Source organism: Carlito syrichta, unplaced genomic scaffold (genome assembly GCF_000164805.1).
Source record: "Carlito syrichta isolate Samal-C Ts95f unplaced genomic scaffold, Tarsius_syrichta-2.0.1 Scaffold94740, whole genome shotgun sequence".
NCBI classification, from domain to species: domain Eukaryota; kingdom Metazoa; phylum Chordata; class Mammalia; order Primates; family Tarsiidae; genus Carlito; species Carlito syrichta.
In genome coordinates, this window is record NW_007038836.1 from 239,465 (window position 1) to 253,360 (window position 13,896).

Below are 13,896 nucleotides of genomic sequence, written 5' to 3' on the forward strand. Positions count from 1 at the left end.
CCTCAGAACAAGCCTTCCTTGCCTGGGAAAGGGCCAAGAGGGTGTCAGACTGTGTGGGGGTGCCATCCTCACCAGGGGTCTGCTATCCCTCCACTTCCCCATCCAGGCCACTGTTTCTCACTAGGCCTGTCTCTCAGATGCTGCCCAGGGATTGCTCTGGGCCTTGGGAAGGCTAGGAGCCAAGGCTGTTATCTTTTAAAGCTGCCACAAAGCTTGCTGAAAAATCAAGGCCCTGACAGACCCAGGGAAGATCATACAGCTGGCAACTTTTCTTCTGTATGCCTGAAGATTATCTATGCTCAAAACCTTCTAGATAGGGAATAACTGTCCCCATTTTGCAGACTGAAAAATGAGGGTGGGGCCAGATGTGGTGGCTCACAGATGTGGTGGCCTGTAAGCCTCAGCACTTTGGGAGACTGAGGTGAAAGGATTGCCTGAGCCCAGGAGTTTGAGACTAGCCTGAGCAACATGGCAAGATCTCATCTCTACAACAAATAAAAAAAATTAGCCAGAGAAAGAGAGAGACTTTCAATTTTGTATGCGCCCCTCCCCAAAGTGTTGCACAGGGCTGTGTGACGTCATGGCAAGAACTCTCACTGGCCTTGGAGTCTCACAAACCTGGACTTCAGCTTCCTCATCTGTCAAATGGGGATAATATTCACCTCATTGGTTGCGGGATTAAATAAAATAATCTAAACCCTTGGCACTTCAGCATGAGCTCAGAGTGTTTCAGGGAGCAGGGACAAGGAGGCAGCAGGGAGGGTGTGTGGAGAATTCTCAGCTGTGTCGGGAACTGTGTTCTGCGCCAAGAATAGGAAAGAATGAATGCAGCAGTTTGGCCAGGGCAGAGGGTCTCGGCAGGGTAGTTGTGGCAGAGGAGATAGGGCTTAAATGAGCCTGAGCATCCTCCTGTGGGTGATGGGGCTTATTCAGTCCTGTGTGACATGCAAGCAAGGCTTTTGAGAATAGGAGAAAGGAGCTCTCTCCAACTAGTTAGTATCTGGTGGCTGTACCAGGCTGCTGTGAGACTTGACCCCTCCTTACTGTGAAAATGGTGGACCGAGAACCATCAAGGGTCATTGGAAATGGAAATTCAAACACCATCTGCTCTGGAGTCAGGCTGAAGAGGACAAACAGAGCTATGACTCCCAGCCCCAGGACCTGGAGTGGTTGTTCCCAGACTCAGGCCTCCCCGAGGTAGGGTCCCCAGGTGGAGTTCAGGCATTGAGGGGAACAGGAGAGCGAGTTGCCACCCTTACCCCCTATACCTCTGAGTAGCATCAGGGTAGGCTTAGAGGCACACTGTGGGGGTTCTGGCCTTTGCTGCTGTCTAGGCTGTGTGTCCTTGGACAGGTCACTTGATTCTTTGTATATTGGTTTCCTTATCTGAAAATGAGGATGATGGTGCTCATTCCTCATAGAGCTGTTACAGTTGCAAGGAGCAAATTAATTCATACTTATCAGGAAAGTTCTTAGAACAATATTGGGCACACAGCACCAGGAAACACTACCAATTCACAAGGCTGGCAGTGTCTGGGAAGGCCAGTGCTGCCTCTGTGGCTGGTGGAGGACAGTTTGCCCCCTCCCCAAGTGGGGATCTCGGTAGGGTTGCTGGAAAATGCTAATAGCCGGTCTCTGGCCTCAATGCCTCCCCTCTGCCCCTCATCTACCATGGGACTGACGACAGCCACAAGAACTTTGCCCTGAGACAGGACAGATTCCCACTCAATCCAAGTGTCACCCAGGACTGAAATGTCCCAGCAAGAACTCCAGCTTGGCAGAGGACAATTGCCTCACCTCTCACCCTCACCACAGATCTGCTTTCGCCCCTGAAGGGCCTTCAGGACCAGCTGACCTCTCCCTGACTCTCCTCAGACCCACTCCCACATTTCACCCCTACCCCCTATGCCCAAGGCTCTTTCTATATAAAAGACTCAGCTCAGCAGCCCTTCAAGTGTCGTTTGTAAATGTCAGCATCCTTGGACCTTTGGGACCAAAATGATTTTTATCACGAAGAGAACAATGAGAGACCACAAGGAACACGCCAGGCAGCAGAAGCAGCACTGAGTACCAGGACCTCAGGTATTGGTGGCCTTAAATGCAACCCACCTCTCTAGACATGCTCTTCATGACCCCTCCCTCTCACTCAGGAGTTTTCACCTTGGAATATTTTCAGCTTTCCTCAACAGTCAGAGCCCCCTGGTCCCACAGCTCTTGGGTTCCAGGCCCATGAAGGACCATTGAGGCCACAGCACAAGAGCACCAGGTCTAATGGGACAGCCCTGATCTGAGACACAGGATGCTTCCTACACACAGTGCTATCTTGGTCGAGGGGCTCTGTCCCTCTGTGACTCAGTCTCCCCATCTCCCTGTCATCCCCAACCCCTTCCTCTCACCAGGCCTGGGAAATGCTTCAAACACAGTCACTTTGTCCAAATGATGCTTAGCATTACCCAGGGCACAGGGAGAATTTTTGTTCCTGCGGTTTTAAGTGCTTCCTTGTAATGTGTACTGCCCTACACATGATCTAAGTCACTCTGGTGCCTCTATCCCTCCTGGCCTCAAGACATTTCCCTCTCTGCTGGCTAAATGGACAACTGTAGAACCTTGTTTAATGTGAGGCATGATACAATGCATCCAATGCTTCACAAAGGCCCAATGAACTTTAATCCACCCTATTATCCTTTAGAAATGGTCATTGAACTGGAAGCTCAGATTTAGAGGGAGAGAAATGGAGGAAATTCCATGGCATCTCTAGAAAAGAACAGGACAGCAAGAAGCCTTTCACACTAAAAGGATATCAGCTGTTCTCCACAGCTTCAGAAACAGAGTGGAAAAGGGGCTTCTAATCCCCACACCCAGGCCCCCAAGAACACTTGGCTGAACCCAAGAGGCACTGGCCTCCCTACCCAAGGGCCTTACCTGGGTGCGCCAGGGCCTTACTGGATCAGGAGGTGCTGTCCGTGGGGCGTGTGGCGGCTGCACACCCAGCCACCCCGACTGGCTATAGAGAGCCTATTTTTAGGGTCAGATCTGCTGACACTGACCTTGTGTGCTGTCCAGTCTGAGAGGAGACCCACGGCATCTGCTTGCAAAATGATTCACCAGTGTGACCTGAAACCTTTGACTTAGGAAGTCCTGTACCTGGAGCCCACAGGCTTGTCCCCGGCCCAGCCACAGAGGCAGGACATGTGGCCACTAGGACAGGGACAGGCAGAAATTTTCCAGTTTTGTTTTCTTGGGATGGACAAGGCCAGGTGTCTGTGGGGCCCTCCCTTTAGCCTCAGCCCAGAACAGCTAGAACAGGGTAGGTTTGCCTACTGGCACAAAGCCCATGGGAGGATCAGGGCACCCAGTATGAAGGAAGAAATCTCTATTCTGGTGTTTTCTGCGGGTTTGCGGAACCATCTCTGGGAGGTTGGTGGAATGGATGGCACATCACACAGGGTGATCAATGAAACTTTGAGAAAGACTCTAAGTTTGGGAATAGTTTATACTATGCTGCTTCTGGTAACGTCCCTTCCTGCAAGTACCCAACAATTCTGGGCTTCAGTGGGAATGATGACCATCCTTTTAAGCTGCTACAAGGTATGAATGAGATGAAGTATGAAAGCACTTAGCATGGTGACTAGCACATGGTGAACATTTAAAAAATGCGAGTTGGTATTAGTATATAAAAAGTATTCCCACTTCAACAATCATTCTCAGGTCTCTCTTCTTGGCTCTTTCTTCTTTCAGTGTCCCACGTCATTGGCTCCAGCCTTCTTTGCTCTGGGACACTCTCCCCCACCAAACCCTACCAATATAGCCCACTTTTCATGCTTAGGGGCATAGTCCTGCCCAGTCTCTTCTAATTTTATAATAAAATCTTCCCAGGGCTTGCTACAGCTCCTTATAATGAATGACATGATTTTCCATTCTCACCCATCCTTGTCACCCCCTTTAGGGCATACTTTAGTGTGTGAAGGATTAGGGGGAGGGGGAGGGAGAAAGGTGGACCAGTCTCCCCACATCTTTCACTTAACATGGTCTTCTTGTGTTGGAGTCGTTATATTGACCTCTGTAACTTTATTCAGCAAACCAAAGATCTTCCTCACAATTTGCAGCATTAGCTACCACCGGTTTTAGTTATAATGATTATTTCTATTAGTACTATTCATTGTGAAACTGCTAAGTGACTTAGCTTTTATTGATTTCTTGAAGCAAAGAATATTCACAAGGCAAAGACACAGGATCTGAGAGTACAACAAGGTCAAAATGTCTGAGTCAAAATGTCCCTGCTGTCAAGTGCTAGGGTCAAAACAGCAAGGTCAAAAAGCCCTTTTGCAGTTACCCCAAGAACTAAGAGAGTCAGAGATGCTGTAATTGACAAAGACTAGAAAAATGTTTCTTTCTAGCTGGGTACCTGAGAAGGCAGCCCCAACCCTAGCCCCAGTCAAGGGCTGCAGAGGCAAGAGGGGCCTCTGAAGATGTAGGTTCAGCAGGGAGGAAAAATCAAATAAAGACATCTGTTCTAGCTAGCTAGATGATAGACAGATAAATAGATAGACAGGTAGACGAGAGAGAGAGAGTGTTTCACACCATCTAGGATGATGTTCAAGTAATTAAAGCCAAGAGAAGAGTTTGGTGGATTATTGGACTATCACCTTCATTAGCCTATACCCTGGTGGCCAGAAGACTGGTGACCCCCTCCTTCAATACATCACACATTAAAATAGGCCTAAAAGAAGGTGATGAGAATGGAGAAAGGTAGACTACCACATCATTATTATGGGGAACTAAAGGAAGCCCTGGGAAGATTTTATTGGAAAAGAGTGGTGGTGGTGGTGGCAGAAGCCACTTGGTTTGTCTTCTAATAGACAAAGGGAAACAACAATATTCTCTTCACGACTCAAGGGCAGAACTCAGGCCATAAGTAGATACCCCAAGAGCTGCCTCCTATAGGTGAAGCAGACACAACATCCTATTGGGAAGTGAGCAAGTCAGGCAACCATCAGCTGGACTGAGAGATGTGTCCAACTATTCCCAACTCCAGGGAGATTTCCCTAGGGTTCTATGTAACGGCAGGCTCCACTAGTGCAGATCAGGTATGATCCTGTAGAAACAACTGTTATTTTCAGGTACGGAAGTGTTTAATATATGTAGCACCACTTCTTCCCTGACCCATGTTATTTTCATTAGTAAACTCCTTTCCCCAGAACCTCTTTTTCACCTTTTTCTTTTTCCATTTTTAGAGCTAGACAGACATTGCCCTTTCTCCCAGCTTCTCTGGATCACAATCCCACTTAGGCCCAGTAGCAAGATGTGGGAGGCAGAATAATGCTTCACCTCCAAAGATGCTCATATCCTAATCCCCAGGGCCTGTGAATATATTGTGTTACATGGCAAGGGGGAATTAAGATTGTAGATGGAATTGAGGTTGCAAATAATCTGACCTTAAAGAGGTCAGATGGGCCCAATAGAATCACAAATGTTCTTAAAAGTGGAAGAGGGATGGCTGTGGCGGAAGGATCACTGTAGCCCAGCAGTTGACGCTAGGGTGGCCATGAGTGTACCACTGCACTCTAGCCTGGGCAACAGAGTGAGACTCCAACTTAAAAAAAAGAGAAAAAAAAGGGGAAGAGGGAGGCAGAAGAGGAGGTGATGTGATGTGAGAAGGATATAACTCCCTGTTGCTGACTTTGAAGATAGAATAAGCGGCCATAAGCCAAAGAAAACCTTTTAGAAGGTGGAGAAGGCAAGGAAATGGATTCTTTCCTAGAACTTCCAGAAGGAAGCAGCCCTGCTGACACCTTGATTTTATCCCAGTGTACTATTAGCTCAGATTACCATAGCAAAATACCATAGATGGGTGGCATAAACAACAGAAATTTCTTTCTCACAGTTCTGGAGGCTGAAAAGTCCAAGACCAAGGTTCCAGCAGGGCTCAGTTCTGGTGAGGGTTCTCTTCCTGGCTTCCGGTCAACCACCTTCTCACTGTGTCCTTGCATGGCCTGTCCTCAATATGTAAAGAGAAAGAGCAAGCCAGATCTCTGGTGTCTCTTCCTCTTATAAAGCCGCCAGTCCTGTCAGATTCGGACCCTGCCCTTATGACCTCATTTAACCTTAATTGTCTCCTAAAAGCCCTATCTCCAAATATAATCACATTGGGGGTTAGGGTTTCAATTTAAGAATTGGGTGGGTGGCTGCACAATTCAGCCCATAGTAGTAAGTGAAACCCATGTCAGACTTCAGACTTACAAGATAATGAATTTGTGTTATTTTAAGCCACTAAATTTGTGGTAATTTGTTACAACAATAGGAAACTAACACATAACGTTTGCCATCCTGGACCCAAACTTTTCTGGATCCAAAAAGATCCAGAGATTTAGTGCCCTGTGGACACCTGAATATGGGTGGAGGCCAAGTCCAGCAGGAGTCCAGGAAAAGGGCTCCCTGCCTACTCAAAGCCCATAGCCCAATGGGTATAAATTCTCAGGTTTCCTAGAGAGCTTTCTCAATTTTTTTGTATAGATGAGGTCTTACTGTGTTGCCTAGGCTGTCTTGAACTCCTGGGCTCAAGCAATCCTCCTGCCTTAGCCTCCCAAAGTGCTGAGATTACAAGCCAGCCTCTCTCCTCATATTAAAAAAGAAAAGCAAAAGAAACCGAGGCCCGTGTTCTGAAGGATGCTTGGGGCCCTCTCCAACATCTCAGAGGATTGTTTTCTTCCTAGGAGAGGTATAGGTAGGATGGCTCTTATTTCTCCTGAGTCAGTTCCATTGTGGCCTCTCTGCTCTCGCTGGCACCCTCTGACCTCTGGCTCCTGCAGAGGCCATTCTGAGCTTAACACCACTCTCTTCTGTTATTCTTCAGAGTACCACTCACCCAAGGCATTGTGTGGACAGAGGGGACCACAGCACAGAGCAGGAGACAACTCTACATTCAATGTCCTGCCTCCCTATTCTTCAGAAATTTTTGACTGGGCCCCAACTCCAGGGAGTTTCTCCCTCTAGACACTTCTGTCCCTGTGCCTGCTGAGTTCATGAGGTACCTCTCTGTACATGCTGTACATGTAGTTGTCACAGCCTTACTTTTTCTCTGTGGTCTCTCACCCTCCTCGCTAGAGCTGAGTGCTTCAACAAGCTCCAGAGTATTCTTCCCTTTTTTTTTTTGAGTTGGAGTCTCACTCTGTCGCCCAGACTAGAGTGCAGTGGCCGCTCCCGGCCACCGCAGCCTCGACCGCTGGGCTCCGGCGATCCTTCCACCTCAGCCTTCCAAGTAGCCGGAATTACAGGCATGCGCTACCACGCCCAGCTGATTTTTTGATTTATTGTAGAGATGAGGTCTCGCTGCCCAGGCGGGTCTCGAACCCGCAGGCTCAGGCAATCCACTCACCTCAGCCTCCCAAAGGCACGGGATTACAGGCTGAGCCACCGAGCCCGGCTTTCTTCCCTTTTTATTGTACAGAGCAGTTCAGCTCCCTCTTAGTCTCAAGGTCCCAGGCAGGTTAAGCCTAGGAGGCCCTCCTTTCTCATCAAAGAAGCCCACCAAGTCATTTTCCTAGATGTCATCTCTATCCAAGAGGGAAATTTTTTGACTCTTCTAAATAGTACCGTCTGCAGGCCCTGGAAACAGTAGTCACTGAGCTTGTGTGTGTGTGTGTGTGTGTTTGTGTTTCTTAGAGGGCCCCACATGTCATAAACACACAAGCATTGAGATACAGCTACATACCAATTAGAATTGCTAAATGCAGACAAAAAACTAACAATACTACGTGCTGGAAAGAATTTCAGAACATGCTGAAACTGTTCTGTATCTCGATAATGGCGATGGTTACAAAACTATATGCATTTGTCAATACAACTATTTACCAAGAAGAGTGAATTTTGCTGTATGCAAACTTAGGAATGAATAGATGCTTGGTTTTCTTGACATCTGACTTTCAGCCCTGGCAATGTGTGGCCTCGAACTCTCTCTGCTTTTGTGACTGACACCATCCAGGCCATAGAGAATGCTCTTTCCCTTTTTTTCCCTGTGTCCTCAAAACCAAGGGTGATTAAATCAGAATTGCATAAAGGTTGGTGGGCTGTGTTGCCACTGACCTTGGAGGTGGACATTGCTTTGAAGTACTGGGAGGATTTGAGCTGTTGAAAGGCTTTGGTGAGAGAAAAGATAGCTTGTCAAGTCCATCCACTCAGTATAAAGTACCTGGTAGCACTGCGCATCCATTGTGTCTGTGTTCTACTTCACAGCTTTGGGGGTGATCCAGATTTAGCATGGCATTCTGACAATTGCACAATAGCTGAAAAATATTTTGGTGTATTAAACAGTTCATAGTATTCTTTAAAGCATATATATGTAGGTCTAGGTGTAGTAAATGTGATGCATGATACAAATTCTTTATATTGGCTACTAGACTTATAAATTGTTTTGGTTTTTTTTAGAAGTCCAGTATGCTATCCACTGTGCAATGGAGCCATCTTGTTTTTGTGTTTTTTTGAGTCAGGTTTTCACTCTGTCACCCAGGCTGGAGTGCAGTGACACAATCACAGCTTGATCTCTTGGGCTCAGGTGATCCTTCTGCCTCAACCTCCCAAGTAGCTGGGACTACAGGCATGTACCATCATGCCCAGCTAAATTTTTTATTTTTTGTAGAGATGAGATTTTTTTTTTTTTTTTAGTTGGAGTCTCACTCTGTTGCCCAGACTGGAGTGCAGTGGTTGCTCCCAGCCACTGCAGCCTCGACCTGCTGGGCTCTGGTGATCCTTCCACCTCAGTCTTCCAAGTAGCCAGAATTACAGGCATGTGCTACCACGCCCAGCTAATTTTTTGATTTATTGTAGAGATGAGGTCTTGCTGCCCAGGCGGGTCTCAAACCCGTGGGCTCAGGCAATCCACTCACCTAAGCCTCCCAAAGGCACGGGATTTCAGGCTGAGCCACCAAGCCCGGCTAAGAGATGAGATTTTGCTATGTTGCCCAGGCTGGTCTTGAACTCCTGGGCTCAAGCAATCCTTCTACCTTGGCCTTCCAAAGTGCTGGGATTACAGGTGTGAGCCACCACGTCCAACCAATATTTTTTTCACTTTGAATTTAATGAGTCATTTTATTTTTGATCTTTCAGAGCAACACTGTTCAATAAGAATGTAATACAAGCTAAGAATGCAATTTAAAAATTTTTAGTAACTACATTAAAGAGCAAAAAGAGCCAGGTATTATAGCACATGCCTGTAATCCCAGTTGCTCAGGAGACTGAGACAGGAGGATCACTTGCACCCAACTTGGACAAGGTAGCAAGACCCCCATCTGTTTAAAAAAAAAAGTAGCCGGGCTCGGTGGCTCAGCCTGTAATCCCGCGCCTTTGGGAGGCTGAGGTGAGTGGATTGCCTGAGCCCGCGGGTTCGAGACCCGCCTGGGCAGCGAGACCTCATCTCTACAATAAATAAAAAAAAAAAATCAGCCGGGCGTGGTAGCGCATGCCTGTAATTCCAGCTAATGGGAAGGATCGCCGGAGCCCAGCAGGTTGAGGCTGCGGTGGCCGGGAGCAGCCACTGCACTCCAGTCTGGTCGACAGAGTGAGACTCCAACTCAGAAAATCAATCAATCAATCAAAAAATCAGCTGGGCGTGGTAGCGCATGTCTGTAATTCTGGCTATTTGGAAGGCTGAGGCGGAAAGATCGCCAGAGCCCAGCAGGTCGAGGCTGCGGTGGCCGGGAGCGGCCACTGCGCTCCAGTCTGGGCGACAGAGTGAGACTCCAACTCAAAAAAAAAAAGTAAAAAGAAGCAGGTGAAATTAATTTTAATCATATAGGAGGGTACCCAAAAAAATATATACACATTTTAAGAAATATTATCTATGTATTACTTTTGAAAGTTGAATTTAATTATAGCAGCAATGTGTAGTATGATGTTTGCTCAACCATGCTTCTGCCATTTTCATTGACTGTCCTGCCTGTCCCATGGTGACACTAGCATTCATTTAATTAATGCCATCTTTTGCATGGATGTCACACTTAAAATGTGCATACATTGGCACCCCATATGTTTTATTTAACCTAATAGTCTCCAAATATTATTCTTTCAACATGTAATCAACATGAAAAATTAATAATGAGATTTTTGACAACATTCTTTTTTTTCCATACTAAGTCTTTGAAATCTGTGAACACTTGACAGTTGAGGCACATTTCAATATGGACCAGCCACATTTCAAGTGCTCAGTATGGGCCCCATGCTAGACAGGCCAGGTCTAGGTCATTGAGAATGGAATGAGTTAATACGGTGATGGGAATATGGGATAGAGACTTCCATTTGTCCTCCTGCCCAGGCGTGATCTACCTTCTTCACACCCGGAGGACAAGTTTCCTCAGGTGATTACAGACCTTCCCTACTCCCCAGCCTGGGTTGTCCCAAGGTCCTAAAACCTAGGTGGAGCTTTCAGTGGCTCTCCCAGGAGTTTGCTGGCAGCTGGCCTGGTCACATTTGTTGTGGAGCTGTCACTCTTGACTCTGATGACTGAGCTAAGTGAGGACATTGTATTTGGAGAGGAGGCCTAAGGGCCAAGGATGATTCTCTGAAATCAATACCTCTGTTTATCTCCCTGGCTGTCAAAACACTGCGAGAACCTGCTACCAGCCTTCTGCTGGGGTCTCTGAAGCCCTTGGGATCCAGGGCATGGGCTACGATAGGGGTCCTTCCCAAATTCCCCCTTTCCCAAGGGACAAATGCCTTGCTCAAACCTGTCAGTGATCCCAGCAAATCCATCAATTGTATCTCTATTAGCACCTCTGTGTGCATGCCAGAATTTGTTTATTTTTCAGATAAACGGCTGTTTCCTCTTCATGGCCTGTTAGTGCATCAAAGTGACACTGATGAGGCTTGACAGGGTGATTGCTTGTATCAAGGCAGGAGAGCAGAAGAGCAGAGGAGTGAAGGACATGCGCTTTCAAAACAGGGAATTGGGTTCAAATCCTGCCTCTGCCACTTATCTCTAAACTGGTACAAGTTCCTCAACTTCTCCAAGCTTGCCTCCTCATCTGTATGTTAGGAATAATAGCAGGTTCAGGAACAGGAACAGCAACGGGATCTACCTATAGGGTTATTGTGAGGATTAAATAAAATAATGCATGTCAACCGGGCTCAGTGGCTCAGCCTGTAATCCCAGCACTTTGGGAGGCTGAGGCGAGTGGATTGCCTGAGCCCGTGGGGTCTGAGACCAGCCTGGGCAACTTGGTGAGACCTTGTCTTTACAATAAATCAAATATTAGCCAGGCATGGTAGCGCACAACTGTAGTTCCAGCTACTTAGAAGACTGAGGCAAAAGGATCACCAGAGTCCAGCAGGTCAACGCTGGGATGGCCGAGAGGATGCCACTGCACTCCAGCCTGGGCAACAGAGTGAGACTCCAACTCAAAAAAAAAAGAATGTATGCCAAGTTCTTAGCTTGTAATAAGCAGTCAGTACATTCTAGTCACTGACTTTTTTCTCACTTTCCCTCAACTCCGGTTAATTGTCTTAGCTCGCATTGGTTAGATTAAGAAATCTCTAAAGAGGAGTAAATTAATAATCCATCAGTGGCTGAAATCTCTCTGTGGATTCAGCAGACATTTGCTGAGGTGCAACCTTCTGTGTGTCCAGGCCCTGTTCTAGAAGCAGGCAGCAGGATCTACCTTGGGTGAATTTACTACTATTCAGCGGGAAACGGAGCACACACTGGAAGCTCAGTGAGTGAGGGTTGTACTGGAGTACACAGGGCAGAAGAGCAGGGAGACTCCATAAAGACTGCTTAGAAAGTGGCCTATTTGACACTGGATGGGAGTGTCATGTGATAATGTGGTGGTCATCCATGAACCCAGTGGGCACTCTTTAACCTGTACTTGCTGCACAGAGAGTGATAGTATTCCAAACTCCCATGAACATTTTAGTTCAAGGATAGGTATTAGCCAACCCATGATCATTTCGTTGACACATACCTTGAACTGATCAAGGTTAAAATTCAGGGGCTTAGCTGGGCTCGGTGACTCAACCTGTAATCCCAGCACTTTGGGAGGCTGAGGTGAGTGGATTGCCTGAGCCCGCAGGTTCGTGACCCACCTGGGCAACTTGGTGAGACCTCATCTCTACATAAAATCAAAAAAGCCGGGTGTGGCAGCATGCGCCTGTAGTTCCAGCTACTTGGAAGGCTGAGGCGGAAGGATCGCTGGAGTCCAGCAGGTCAAGGCTGCGGTGGCCAGGAGCGGCCACTGCACTCCAGTCTGGGCAACAGAGTGAGACTCCAACTCAAAAAAAAAAAAAAAAAATTCAGGGGCTTTGTCTGGGAGGGGAAAAATGATTATAGGCTAGATTGAGCTCAGTTTTAGGACGGGGTCAACTTTGATAGATTGTGGAATGGATCCTATACTGGTCAGGAAACAGCCAGGAAAGAATTTGCCAGAGATGTTTAAATGATAAGATGTTAATGAAGGGACTACATACAGAGCGTGAGGGGTTAAGGGAACAGACAAGGGATGCTACCGCACCCAGGAAGAGCCACTGTGGAAAGCCATGGCATTGAGGTGTGGCTGTTGCTCAGCTTCAATCCAGCAGCTGGAAATAACACCCATGGAGTGGCAGAGTAGCAAGGTGGAATGGGTCCCTGTATGACCTCATGGAGCAGTCACCTTACCTTTCTAGACTGCCCACCTACCTCTACACAGTGACGTGAGAGAGAAACAAACAGCTGTCTGTTTAAACCACTGTATCCTGGCATCCTTGTTACAACAATCTAGTTCGTACCCGAATATATTCAAAGGCTAGTGAAGCTGGAATAGAGTAAGTGAGGGAGAGAGTGTTTGCAGATGAGGGCCAAGATCCTGCAGGGCTTTTCAGACCAAGGTAAAGACTTTGGATTTTATGTTCAGGAAGATGCTTACATAATCTGATCTGCATTTGAAAAATAACACTCTGGTGTGTGGAGAATGGAAAATAGCAAACAAAAGTAGAGCCTGGGAGACCAGCAAGGAGGCTATTCTGGCCAGGCAAGAGATGCCGGTTGCGTTGGTCAAGGGTGGTTGCTGCAGAGGCTGTGAGAAGTGAGTCAGATTCCAGATATGTTTTGATGGTGGATTATAAAGGATTATCTGATGAATTTGACTTTGAGGGGTTTGTATGTTTGAGAATAAATGGAATAATACAAAATGCTTAACACAGGTCATAGGATATAACTGTTGATTCAATAAAGGCTTTCTGACCCTGCTGATGTAGTTTTTCCTCTACAAGACACTAGTGGGTTGGGTTAGGAAAGCAATTCACTCTTTGGTGTCTGTGGATGTGGTCTTGAGCTGTCCCTGAGGCCAGTCTTGGGAAGGAGGGGTGACAGTGGGCTTGGCCCAGGACCTGAGAGACCCTCGTTGCTGCAGGGTTTGGATCTAGTAAAAATTCACTCGCTCTGCCCAGCTCTGTTGTGGACTGAGAAATGTTCTAGAAACAGAGGAAAAAGTACCGATGAGACACCATGCCACCGTCATGTTGCTGGTCTTCTTTGCATGGGTATGTGCAAAGAAAGTGAGGTATCTTTAAGTTTTCTTTAATTCTTCTATCCTCCCCCACACACCTGGTCCCACCATGCTGAGAATTGAGGACATTGCTAAGTAGTAATAGTGTAGTCTCTTCCCACTTAAAAGCTGAAGCTCAGGCCAGGTGTGGTGGCTCATGCCCGTAACCCCAGCACTTTGGGAGGCCAAGGCAAGAGGATTGCTTAAACCTAGGAGTTCGAGACCAGCCTGGGCAACACATTGAGACCTTGTCTGTAAAAATTTTAAAAATAAGCCAGGCTCGGTGGCTCAGCTTGTAATCCCGCGCCTTTGAGAGGCTGAGGTGAGTGGATTGCCTGAGTCCGCGGGTTCGAGACCCGCCTGGGCAGGCGAGACCTCATCTCTA